At 36.9% G+C, this 13,526-nt stretch overlaps 1 protein-coding gene across 1 annotated transcript in view; it reads left to right on the top strand.

Annotated features, from left to right (window-relative positions):
• Window positions 1-329: 329 nt before the first annotated feature.
• Window positions 330-13,526, top strand: part of CNTRL (centriolin) — a 4,034,091-nt gene continuing 4,020,894 nt past the window's right edge. Inside the window, exon 1 of the mRNA XM_044058259.1 lies at window positions 330-426. The gene's annotated coding sequence lies outside the window, so the exon portion shown is untranslated. The remainder of the gene's footprint in view (window positions 427-13,526) is intronic.

The raw sequence follows: 13,526 nt of genomic DNA, 5'->3' as shown, positions 1-13,526 counted from the left end.
AGGGAATTTCTGAAGAAAGCACTTGTGTCAGTAGGTTTATCAGGTTAAATAAATGAGATACACTTATATCATGAGAACTTAATTACTACTGCGCGTACAACTATGATCTCCTACTTAATGTAGTTTCAAACGTACTTGTTACTTGTGTTGCCTACATATTGTCACTTTGAAATTCGTGCGCTACTACCTGGTATAGAAATGTAAATAAATAAACACCCTAAGGCCACCATTCAAGCCAGTTTCTTTCAATGAAGCCATTAAAGCGGTATTTCTAATGTGTCAAGCGGGAGGGTCCGTTGTGGGTGGAGTTTCTGTGATACTGACTTGTAAACATGGCGGCGCCCTTCGTCTGGAACTTTTAAATTGTAGTTTCCTGTAAACACAATTCTTTACTTTTATTAAGAATCGTGACGGACCACCAGTCAGGTAAAAGTCTCTATTAAATGTAATTGATACTTACAATTTAATGTGTACATTCTTTGTCCTTTTTTAAGTTTGCTTTTTAAATCTTAAAATATTTGGCTCCCCTGAGAGGAGCGAAGCGTTACCATGTCAACCTTGGTAATCAACTCTTTACAAGTAGCTTGAATTGTTTTGGACTAATGTTGTGGAAATTTGCTGCAATTTTGAACTGTTCTTGGTAGCTGTTGCTTTGATTTTCGCAGAAGGTAAATCAAGATAGTTGTGAATACAACAAAGAAAAATAGGGAACAGGAAGAACTTTCGTTTGATCGCATGATTTGCTGCTTGATTTCAAATCTGACATTAAGCAAATCAAATTATTCAAAAGTTAGATTGTGACACTTTTGTGGGTTTGACTTATCGATAATGGAAGTGGGACATTACCATTGTTCCAATTTTACATTATGTTTCTAGCAGTGCCACCTGTTCTATCTGTTCAGATCAAGATTTCTATCTCTCTCTCTCTCTAGATGAGTTTTGACTTCACGGAATTGTAAAATAATTCTTTCTGTCTTTGCATTTACGTAATGAAGTTGGATAATTGGGTCGCTCTTTACACAATTTTCTTTCCATTACTAATGAAAACTACTTGTCAGCGCTCTCATGTGTCCTGACTAAGGAAAAGTACTCGACCTAGACAGGGAATAGTGTGGTATTTTTAATATCATTTTTTTTCTGGAAATGCGATATTTCAAAGTGACGTGCTCATTTCCAGATATACTGAAATGTTAATTTTTCTCTTAACTTTCAAACGTTTTTCTGTTATCAAAAATACATTTAAAATATTTGTAACAACATGGGCATTTAAACAGCGATAAAAACGAGTTCGCCATGTTGGACACCAGTCTGTAATAGTTTTGTGTTTATTTATTTGTTGAAGTGTATCTGTTAACTGGGGTAGGTTTATAGGTGTTTATACTATGCTAACGACCGCAAGGGACTTTTTAAGCCTAGCTTAGCCATGCATCCCAAATCTCTGACGAGCATTGGTACCCTTGATAAGTGTAAGCAGGGGCTTGGGAGGTGAAACATTTACAAGTAGAGGCTTAGGAGATGAACCATTTACAGGCTGCCTGTGTCCATTAAAGACACAGGTGCCAAACTGGTAATGAATTTCATGTTCCTCATCCAGTTGTCCAAGTTACACTTGAATTGAGTTAGAGAGGAACTCTGCTTCACATGGATGGGGAACCTGTTTCAGAGAAGGGATAGTCTCTGAGATACATACCTGTCTCTCCAGCAGGTCCTATTTGTGTGACAGGCAAGGCTTAAGCCTTTAGAACAAGTAATGCTGATGCTGTTTGGTTTGCAGATAAGCAGGAGATCCTTCAGAGTGGGGTCTGACAATGTCTTGTATGTCAGGCATAGATCTCCCCTCAATCACCTGTAAGTGATGGAATACAGGGATAGGCCTTTATTTTATGACCAGTTAAACCTTTTCGGGCTCAACTTGGTTTTGTAGTTGACGAAACCAATGCAAATTAATGCAGTGATTTCATGCAATTTTCCATCAATTGTGCTACCCAATGCAAAGAATGGGTTTACAAGAAGCTGAGATCCCTAAACCTGATTGATTTCTTTGAAGCAGTCACCAAAGCCGTAGACGAGGGTAAGGTGGTTCACACAGCCTATCTAGATCTCGCCAAGGCTTTTGACACCATCCCCCACTGTGGAATTATAGATGAACTCACTAAACTAGGTATAAATCCCTATGTCACAAGATGGGTTGCCAACTGGCTCACTGACAGAACCCACACTGTGAAAGTAGCAGACTCCAAATCCGACTTCAAACCAGTGACAAGTGGAATACCACTGGGTTCAGTCCTGGGTCCTCTACTGTTTGATATCTACTTTTCTGAAGTACAGGCTAACACAGAAGGTCTTTGGCTAACGAAGTTCGCAGATGACTGCAAACTAGGAGCCATAATTGAAATTCCTAACTATGTGGACATCCTACAAAAGGGCCTCACTGAGACAGATGTCTGGTGTCAAAGCCATGGTCTCAAGCTCAATGCCAAACAGTGCATTGTCATCACCTTTGGTAAAAACTCTGTACCCATGAGCTACCACATAGGTGGAAGTCTACTTAACACCGAAAGTGTGATGAGACCTTGGGACACAGGTGGACAATAGTCTCTCCTTTGATAATCACATTGCCACAGTCGTCAGGAAATACTTCTACGTGGCACACCTCATCACAAAAGGTTTCTCATCCAGGAAAAAAAGAGGTCATTGTTCCCCTCTACTCGTCACTCATTTGACCCATTATAGAGTACAATGCCCCTTTTGGTATGTACCTCACAAGACATCTACAACAACTGGAAAGACAGCAGAAATACCTCACAAAGAGGATTACCAGCCTCAAACAGATGCCCTACGCAGACCATCTCAAAAAACTCCAGCTTTACTCCATCACATATCTCCTACTCAGAGGCGATCTCTACCTAATATACAAAGCTATGTCAAACCTAGAGCTGTTGGACATGCTCCACTTAAAGAAATCCCAATCCCTCTGAGCTACACGCTCCAGGGACCTAAACCTTGTCACCACAAACTACCTCTCTATATCAAGCAAAACTCCTCATTAGCACTCTTCAAGAAAAGTCTTGATGATTGGATGGGAAATAGGAAATTCACCCCGGGGATCAGCTTTGTGGCTCTGTTCGACAGGGCACAGGAAAATAATTTTCTTGGGTGGCGAAAGCCAGGGTACCTTTTTGGCTAGGCTTGTATAGTCCCTAGGGCTGATAGCCTAGTACCTACCTATGAACAAGGGAGAAAGCAAATACAAATCAGTGCAAGCAAGTGTTCATGCAAGTTGCATTTAGAAAATGTATGCAATGTAATGAATAAGGACATAAAAATAATTCATATATACAAAATATTCCACCATTTACAGGAGAGAGTAAGGGGGTGTGCAAGGGTAAGGGGTGAAGAAGATAAATGTGTGTGTGGGGGGGATTAGTAGATATTTCTGCTTTCCAAATGGTATGATAGAGCCCAAATGGAGATTAAATGTTGTGAAACGTTAAGATTAGAATATTCCACTGTTTAAAATCTGTTATATTTTGCTTCTTTTAGATGGAATGTTTTGAAGTTCTATGTTTTTTGAATGGCCATTTTTGGGTTTACATCTTTGTACTTGGTCGAGATCGCCGGAGTTGTGGGGCAAGTGCAATGAATTTGTAATCAGTGTAGTGGAATTTATTTCTTAGGGTAATAATGCAGGTCCAGAGTCAGGGATAAATTGAAAGCCATTGTTGGAGGTATTATGTGAGATTATATTTATTTATTTATCCTTTGTTGATCAGGTTAATCCCACTAGGCCAGTGGTCACTTTTCAGGCGCGACCCAAGGTGGTATTTATGCTGATAATGGAACTTCCCTACTCTTTTCGGTAGGTGACATGGGATCGTTTACATCCATCTGAGCTACCACCAACTGAAGCAGATGGGATGGCACACACACTAGTACAGCAACCCCCCCATGATGCACTTCGCTGTCATCAATTTGAAAATACAGCCAGTCATTTGCATTGGGAATAGAACCCACAGCTTTCTAATCTTCTAATACCAAAGTGTAGATCCTTTCTAATGAAGCTGCTAAATTACTTTGAGAAGGTAACACAAGCTGTGGACAGCTGTCATGCTGTTAATCCAGAATATCTTGACCTTGTCAAAGCATTTGTTACCATACTGCATAACCAATAAACTAAATGTGCACTATACTGAACCATGTGTAGTTAGGTTGGTAGCAAATTTGATGAAGGACAGAAGGTGGCATGTGCATCCTCAGAGACCATGAATGTAACCATTGGCATTACCACATAGATACTTACTAAGTCCTCTACTGTTTGGCATATACTTTGATCTGCAAGTGGTAAAAACTAGGTTCTGTGGTTGACCAAGTTTGCAGATGATTGTAAACTGCATGTCATCCTCATATCTGTTTCTGATGTTCGAGGCTATGACCTGAAGGTAGACGTTAATAACCGGTACACAGAAAATGGGCTAAAAGTAAATGCTAACAAGTGCAATATTGTTGTTTTTGGTAAGCAGTCCCTCAGCCCTGTTTACCGTGTAGATAACATCCCACACCAAAATGAAGATGATGTGAAAAACATTGGAAAATGGATAGACATTTTCATCTCCTTTAATTGTCATACCGCAGCAGTGGTAAGGAAATCCTTTTATCTGGTACAGCTGAGTGCAAAGGGTATTTCCTGTAGATCCAGAGAAGTCTTGCCTCCATTTTCTGCACTGATGCTATGCCCCTTTTGGGGTGCATCTTACTAGACATATTGGGCAGTTGTAAGTACATTAGAGATTCTTAGCAGAAAAGTTCATGGGCCTAAAAGAAATGAGTGGCAAGAAATGTGCAGGTTCTGTTCCTATATTCATTATCCTGTAGACTCCTTAGGGACAGTCTGTGCCTTGCTTTTTGGGCCATTGGGATTCCAGCAGTCGAAATTCTGTTATTTTTACAAATCAAACAGTCCAGTATACACTAGGACCAGACATCTTAACCTGCTTCAGCAGATAAACCGATCACGGTGGAGAGCCAGATTCATTACGCAATGATTACCCCTTTCTGGAATAAACCTCCAGTCCAGATTAAGGAATGTGATACTTTATCTCCTTTTAAAAATGAGTTCAATGATTGGTTGAGTTTTCATAAATTCGTTTCCAGCTTGACTGATGTATCTCTTGTTGATGAGTATTGACAAGGCATAAATGGCCCCACAAATTGCTTGCATAAATTACCTCACAAATTGCTTGCATTTTCTGTGATGCCTTTGAAAGGCAAGTGTGCTACCTGTTGAACTATTAAGGAGTTTAGTTCAAGAATTTTGTGAGTTAAAGATCATAAATATAGCTTGAATCTATGTTGCACTGGTAGTCATTTTGCATTAGCAGGTATGGTACAATGGTCTTCACTTTTATGGAGTTGCATGACAAACCTACAGATGTTGGAGGGATGAAATGCTCTTTTTAGAGGGTGCTGCTGTAATGGCAAGGTCATTTTCAAATTGGGCAAGCAGGATGCCTTTTCCTGTTTAACACACTGCCCTCAGGAGAGGACGTGTGAGATTCTTTGCCCAGAATATAAATATTGATTTTTAGATTTGTTGATGTTACTGTACTGGTTGAAATTTAGATTTTTGGTCAAATCGAATACCAAGACACTGTAAATGTGCAACTGTTGCAAAGAGTTCTTGGTAGATATTGTAGAAGTACTAACAAGGTGGTGATGGTGGAACAGAAGATACTTTTTGTTGTGTTCCAAGGAGTATACATTAGTAGTTTTGGTGTTGATGAGCCTGCTGTCCAGGAGCCATTTGGTGAAATTTGAAAGGTCTTGTTCTAAATCTTGTTTTTTGACAGTTAAATGGGACTGGTGTAACCTGTAAATTACCATATCATCTGTATACAATACAATAGGTATGTGGGTTAAGTCAGTGTTTGAGCTTGTTTACAAAAAGGGGAAATAGAACTGGGGAGAATATAGATCCTTGTGGGACACGTTTGTAGAGTGTTATAGTCTGAATAGTTTTTGTAGTGACCTTTCTCTTTGAATATCTTAGAAGTCAACCTTATTAAAGTTAAAAAAAAAGTCTCTAGTTTAACTGCAGGAGTACTGCTGTGATACAGACGATTGTATAGGTAACCGTTGAGCTCTTTTTTTTCTCCTTTAAGTACTCAAGTTTCAGTGACTGATTTACACTTTTCTTGTTATGTAGTAGTAGTATTGCAGTTTTGTTAATTGTTATGTCATTACAATGTATAATTATTGATTAATCATATAATGTTTTTGTTTCTTTGGGAAAATCAAGAACAATAAGAAAAAAGACTCCTCGTGTCTGCTCTATTGTCTCATCAAGTATAAAAAAGTCAACCTCTCTTCAAGAGCATTGTGCACTTCTTTAATTATGAATTGAATTAATACTCTTTACCACTGGAAGTCATTGCGGATTACTAAGCAGCTCGATACTGAAAGCTGTCTTAATAGAAGATTATTTTAAATAATAAACTGTAGTTAAGAATAGGGATGCTGGGTAAATATGACAAATGGCATGACACACTATATTCTTCTTTACCTTCAGTTGTAGTACTTGGCAGCAGTGATCAACAAAATGCGTTCTTACGGGTAGTCCAGATCGAGAAAAGTCAGTGTGTATACAGAGACCTAATTTGATGCATTTAAGTAGGTTATTGGAAATGTGGATACTGTAAACATTAACTTGTATGCGTTAGTGTCCATACACATTCACATGCAAAAAGGCTTATTTTATGCTTTGTAATAGTCTGTGTCATACCTTATTCATGTTGTACTTTGTGAAATACGTTATATGTGTAGCAGTTTGATACAATGAAGTATTCTCTCATATTAGAGCTTTTAGATTTAAACAGATACAGATTATGACGGCAGATAAAGACCTCTTAGCCAACTTTCACATTGACGTACTGACCAATTCTCTAACATTTAATGCTTTATGAAGAGCTATTAGGGTGTTTATCTTAGAACGGTAATATTGCCTGTTTGAAGAATGGTCATGAATGTGTTGAGCATGCACTCTGAGGCTGTGATTAGTAATGATATGGCTTCTAACGGAATGGGAGTATTGTAGCTGAAAGAGCAGATCTGTAGTGATAAACCTTGTGTGCCAACTCAGTTTGAACTTCTTTGTTTCTGTGATATCAATATTTGGAGTCTCCATTTGGGATCATTAGCAGTTCACCTCACAGCAAGACGTTGTCGCGTTCAATTCTCGGGTAGAGCGTCTTCTGTGTGGAGGCATGCGTGAATGGGCATGCCTTCGTTGCAGGTTGTGCGTCAGGGCTGGTAACTCGGCACGTAAAAATCGGTCCACTACCAAACATTAGCGGACTGGAGTTCCGCTGTCGCGACCCCTAACCAGGATAAGTCGAAAGACACAACAAGCAGTTCTGAAGGCGACTGAAGAAGGGAACAAAAATCTTAGGAGGCTTTCTGTAGACCTTCCTACTTTGCCTCATTCCGAGGGTTCAGCAGAAGGCAAACAAAAATAAAAAAGGCTCACTTAATTCCTAAAACGCAGTGTCAGATTTCTTTTGTTGGATGGGTCTTGTTGAGTGCAAGGCTATGCACTTCATTCCACCGTTCTCAGTTTGCTCATGGTGGTGTGATTGCTGAGGTTTTAGTCATAGATAGAAAGTTTTTTTTTTTTTTTTTTTTTCTTTCAGGGGGGAGTGAAGGTCCTGCAAAAACAGTACGCTTTTATTTGGATAATGTGGTGAAGAACATGATACCCAGAAGTCTTTCTTGTCTTAGTGGAATTTATTTTTTAAGGAAAGAATAGTTGTGAGTAGAGCATTCTGATTTACCTATTTGAGATATTTGGCAGAGTTGATGGGTCAAAATCTGTTGTATCCATTCCTTAAAAAGCACATTTTTTTCGTGGGGGTCTATTACATCCTTTAAAGTTCTCAACAGGGCAGTGATCCCAAAAAGAAATATGAAGTTAAGTTTTAGGAAGACTTTTTTTTAAACATACCTTTGAACCAATAGAATATATAGCTTTTATGTTTATACTCTGGAAATAATTTTAAGTAACTATTACTACATTTGTTATTTAAAGATAGTTTTAGTGGTTGTTAGATAATATAGAAGTGTTTTAGAATTCCAGAGCCAGCTGTATTCTCCATATGTAACGTTGCTATGATCAGTTGTATATTGTACATTACAATCTAGCTGTGCTGTTACTTACATGTAAATGTCACTTTCTTTGTAGTCTACATCTTCTGTTTTTTGGGCTGAGACTGAAATTGGTTGTATGTAATCCGTACTTTACCTCCCGTAACAAATGATCTGATGTTGTCAGTCTTCATTTATCCTTGACCTTTGGGACTCTGTTCCAATCCTCGAAACCGGCTTGGCCATTATAACAGCTCGTTCAAGCCAATAACTCTCGACCCAAGTCTCTACCCAAAATACCCCTCCCTAGATTACCTCAGCTCTCATTTGCCACTCTTGTTCTCTCTCATCTACGCACAAAAACAACACCAGAAAGTCACGTATCAAACGGACACTCTCTGTCACTGCCGAAACTGATATGCTTGCTGGCACTAACTTGAATAAGGCACAAAAATTAATTAATCCACAACGAAATTTAATCACCCACGAAGAAGCACAACAGTATACCTTAAAAACACTTACTAAGCGCTTTCATCCGCAAAAATGCAGACTTCTTCAGAACTACTGAAAACATAACAAAACAGTTCTTTTAAAAACTTTTTGGCGCCAAAACTCATACAAACTTTTAAAGTGACAGTGCTCACGTACTAAAATGTATTTGATACATTGACATATACATACTTTCAAACTATTATGTGCTTTACACTTTAATACATAACTAAATTATCAATATAATAATATATAATGAAATATTATTAAAATGATTTTTGTTACAAAATTTTTACTTATAAAATTGATTTATATATATATAGATACATATGAATGAATTAATTAATATTTAAATAAATAAATAGCTGAATGTTCCATAAATAGACCTTATTGTTTTTAACTAATAAATATGATACTATAATAAAACTAATTCATTAATTATAAGTATAATTCATTAATTATGAAAATCAAAATGTAAAAAGGAAAGGCTTTATGGAAATAAAATCATTAATACCCGGTGCATTGGTTGCGTCTGTCAGCACTTGCCAGGTACTTTCTTTTTTACTTAAAAGTGCTTTGAAATTACCTCCCCTATTGGAAGGTGAAACCTGGTCTATAATGGCAAAACTGAAACTATGATTACTACCTTTTTTCTCAATATGTTTATATAAGGCATTCTTGTTGTCATGTGTCCTTATTCTATACAAATACATACAAATTCTATACAAATGGTCATAGATTCTTTTTCTAAGTTGTCTTTCAGTTTTGCCAATATAGTACGCAGGACACATGGAACAAACTGCTAAACATAAGCAGATACATCTTCAGTTAAAGAAAGAAATTGTCTAGATGAACTTGTGAATAATAATAGTTTAAGAATTATGAAACCTGATAAGGGGGGGGGGGTTGTTATTTATAATACTACAGATTATGTAAATGAAATTCAAAATATATTAATGAATAGAGGTAATTACGAAATTATTTCGAATAATGAGATAAATGTCAATTATAGGAAAATTGATATGGCTTTGGATGAATATCTAATTGATCAGAGAATTACTAAAGAAATATATGAATTTATTTATGTTGAATGTCAGATACTAGCAACCATTATAGGCATCCCAAAGGTCCATAAATATATATTAAAACCACCATTTCGTCCAATTATTTCAGGGAGCAAATCAAAAACCTTTAATATTGGTGTTTTGATAGATAGATGGGTAAAACCAATTTATAGAAATATTCCCCATCTTATAAAAGATTGTTGGGTGTTTCTCTCCCAACTTACATCAGAAAAATTAACATATATCACTATTGATGTTGTGGATTTATTCTCATGTATCCCAAAGGACCAGGGACTAGAATATTTTTGCAATAGTCTTAGACATTTTTCAAATTGAGTTGGGATAGAATTAATCTAATCATGGATATGATGGAAATTTGTATTAAATAATAATTTCATATATTATGAGGAGGAATTTTTCAAACAAAGTAAGGGTGTAGCAATGGGGGCCTCTTGTGCCCCCATTTTTGCTAATATGGTGATGTTAGAGTGGGAAAATAACTATTTGTTCAAAAGTAAATATTATCAATTCATTTCGTATTGTACGAGGTTCCTAGGTGATATGTTTGTTTTATGGAATGGGCCGCATGAAATGATAGAATTCGTAAATTATTTAAATACTACTAGTAATTTTTTAAAATTTACACATAATGAGTCAGGAAGGAATTTCATACTTAGATACCTATATCAAGCATACAGACCATGGTTTTCAATCGGAAATATTTAGGAAAAAAACGTTCTCAAATGGGTACATGGAATATAGTAGTCAACATCCAAAATATATGCTGAAAAATATTTTTAAAGGTCAATGTATAAGAGCTGCTAGGATGTGTTCAAGTTTTGAAATTATGAAAAATGAAATTGATTTTATTATTTCCATGTTTTAAATAGAGGTTATCCAAAAGGCTTATTAGAAGATGTATCTGCTTATGTTATTAAGGAATGGGGCAAAAAATATGTCCATATACTGGGAATAGGACAAGATATAAATAATATTAATAAAAATAATGAAAATGTCCCTTGTAACAGGATTTGTACATAGACATATTCTCCATATGTAAATGAAATCAAGGAAATAATTTTTAAATATTGGAAAAATGTAGTTTTAGATGAAGAAATCAAACAAATTCTGGGTGAGATACCCAGGTTTGTTTTTAAGATGGGTTTGAATATTAAGAAATTATTACAAAAAGGACAAAAGGATAGCAGAAAAAACAAGAGTATGAAGGCCACTAAAAAATGTGGTTCATGTAAACAATGTTTTTGTATAAATGAGAGTGAAGGAATTACATTACGAAATGCAAACAGGACTTGTATAAAATTTAAAAGAGGTAATTGTAATACAAAGAATGTAATTTATTTAGCAGTTTGTTCCATGTGTCCTGCGTACTATATTGGCAAAACTGAAAGACAACTTAGAAAAAGAATCTATGACCATTTGTATAGAATAAGAACACATGACAACAAGAATGCCTTATATAAACATATTGAGAAAAAAGGTAGTAATCATAGTTTCAGTTTTGCCATTATAGACTAGGTTTCACCTTCCAATAGGGAAGGTAATTTCAAAGCACTTTTAAGTAAAAAAGAAAGTACCTGGCAAGTGCTGACAGACGCAACCAATGCACCGGGTATTAATGATTTTATTTCCATAAAGCATTTCCTTTTTACATTTTGATTTTCATAATTAATGAATTATACTTATAATTAATGAATTAGTTTTATTATAGTATCATATTTATTAGTTAAAAACAATAAGGTCTATTTATGGAACATTCAGCTATTTATTTATTTAAATAATTCATTCATTTATATGTATCTATATATATATATATATATATATATATATATATATATATATATATATATATATATAAATCAATTTTATAAGTAAGAATTTTTAACAAAAATCATTTTAATAATATTTCATTATATATTATTATATTGATAATTTAGTTATGTATTAAAGTGTAAAGCACATAATAGTTTGAAAGTATGTATATGTCAATGTATCAAATACATTTTAGTATGCGAGCACTGTCACTTTAAACGTTTGTATGAGTTTTGGCGCCAAAAAGTTTTTAAAAGAACTGTTTTGTTATGTTTTCAGTAGTTCTGAAGAAGTCTGCATTTTTGCGGATGAAAGCGCTTAACTGTTATAAGTGTTTTTAAGGTATACTGTTGTGCTTCTTCGTGGGTGATTAAATTTCGTTGTGGATTAATTAATTTTTGTGCCTTATTCGAGTTAGTGCCAGCAAGCATATCAGTTTCGGCAGTGACGGAGTGTGTCCGTTTGATACGTGACTTTCTCTCTCATCTAAGTAAAATTCTCTTAGTTTTCATAGTTTTATTCTCTAATTTTCTGTGTTTTATGTGTATCTAGACACACACACACACACAAATACACTGTGTGTGTGTGTGTGTGTGTGTGTGTGTGTGTGTGTGTGTGTGTGTGTGTGTGTGTGTGTGTGTGTGTGTGTGTGTATATATCTTGGATGACATTTGTTCGACCCACTTTGCCTTTCGTGTTGTTTATCCCTTTCCCTTACACTTTGGTGTTCTCCCGTTCCATCGCTGGTAGTTCTTCCCCTTCTTTGATCTTTTCTGTCTCACTTTCCTTTCTGTGAGTTTGTGTGCTGTTTTTACCTTGTGGTATCTTTGTCTACCATCATTGGTAGTGCTTTCCCTTTCTATACCTTTTTTTTTTGGTAGTTCTGGCCTACCATTTGTGGTAGACTTTCCCTTCTTCTTGTGTGTGTTTGCTCCTTATTAGTGTGTGTGACTGCTGTCAGTTGATAACTGTTTCTTAGTTTTCAACGTGGCAGACAAATCTAGGGAAACAACTGAATTTAAATAATGTCAAGGTTGTGGTAGGAAGATGCCCAACTCTGATGGGCATTCTTCTTGCATGTACTGCTTGGTTCTGAAACAGCTGCAGCAAGACTGTACTATTTGTCAAGCATTCAGTCACCGGACCCTTGTAGAAAGGAAAAATAAAGTGATATTAAAAAGTATAATTAAGTCTTCTTGAGGATGCATTGTCCAAGTCCGACACATCACCTCCTTCCTCCCCCTCTTCTTGTAAATCTGAACATGGACAGAAGAGGAGTCATTCGGTGCCGGTGTCCCCTTCAACTCCCATGCCTCCTGCAGAACCGAAAGTCTAAAATTAAGAAACCTAGGGAACTGACTTCTTCTGCACCATCTTTGTTAACTTCCTCTACACCACAGGTGTCTGTGCCAGCCACCTTGGTACTGACAACTTAAGTTTCCACTTCAGCTCTGGCTCCCCCTGTGACCGAAATTTTGGAACCAATGCCACCCCCGGTGCCACAATAGAGTTTCATCAATATTCCCGAGGCAAGATATTCCCCTTCAGTTGACCCCTTTGTGGGACAGCTCCCAAGCCCATTTCTGGTCAGACTGGAATCTCCCTCCGGCTTTTCTGTCTGTTCCTCCAGGAGTCTGACTGAAATCGATGCAGTGAGGTTGGTAGATCAGCTGCTAGTGGCTAGGGGTCTTTCCATATCTTTCCAGGCCCCACTTCCCTTTGGAGATGGGGCTTTCTCTCTCAGGACTCCATCAAACCTTCCTCCTCAGAGGGTTTAGAGATTACGACTCTGATTCCTCTGGTTCCAGCTGCTCCGGTGCCAACAGCCTTTCCCCCTTCGGTGCCAGAGTCTGCCTTGAGTTCCTTCAGAACTGATGGGCTCTCGAGGCCATAGCTCCGCTGCCAGATCCGAGGGTCTTGGATCATCCCCAGTCTTTTATTCAGGGTCATCCTTGACTGTCAGAGCCTCAGTTGGCGTGGGCTGTTCCTCAGCTTCTGCTTCGGGGG

Source organism: Protopterus annectens, chromosome 16.part0 (assembly GCF_019279795.1).
Source record: "Protopterus annectens isolate FY-2018-M chromosome 16.part0, PAN1.0, whole genome shotgun sequence".
In the NCBI taxonomy this organism is placed as follows: domain Eukaryota; kingdom Metazoa; phylum Chordata; order Ceratodontiformes; family Protopteridae; genus Protopterus; species Protopterus annectens.
This window is presented reverse-complemented; position numbering and strand designations above follow the sequence as displayed.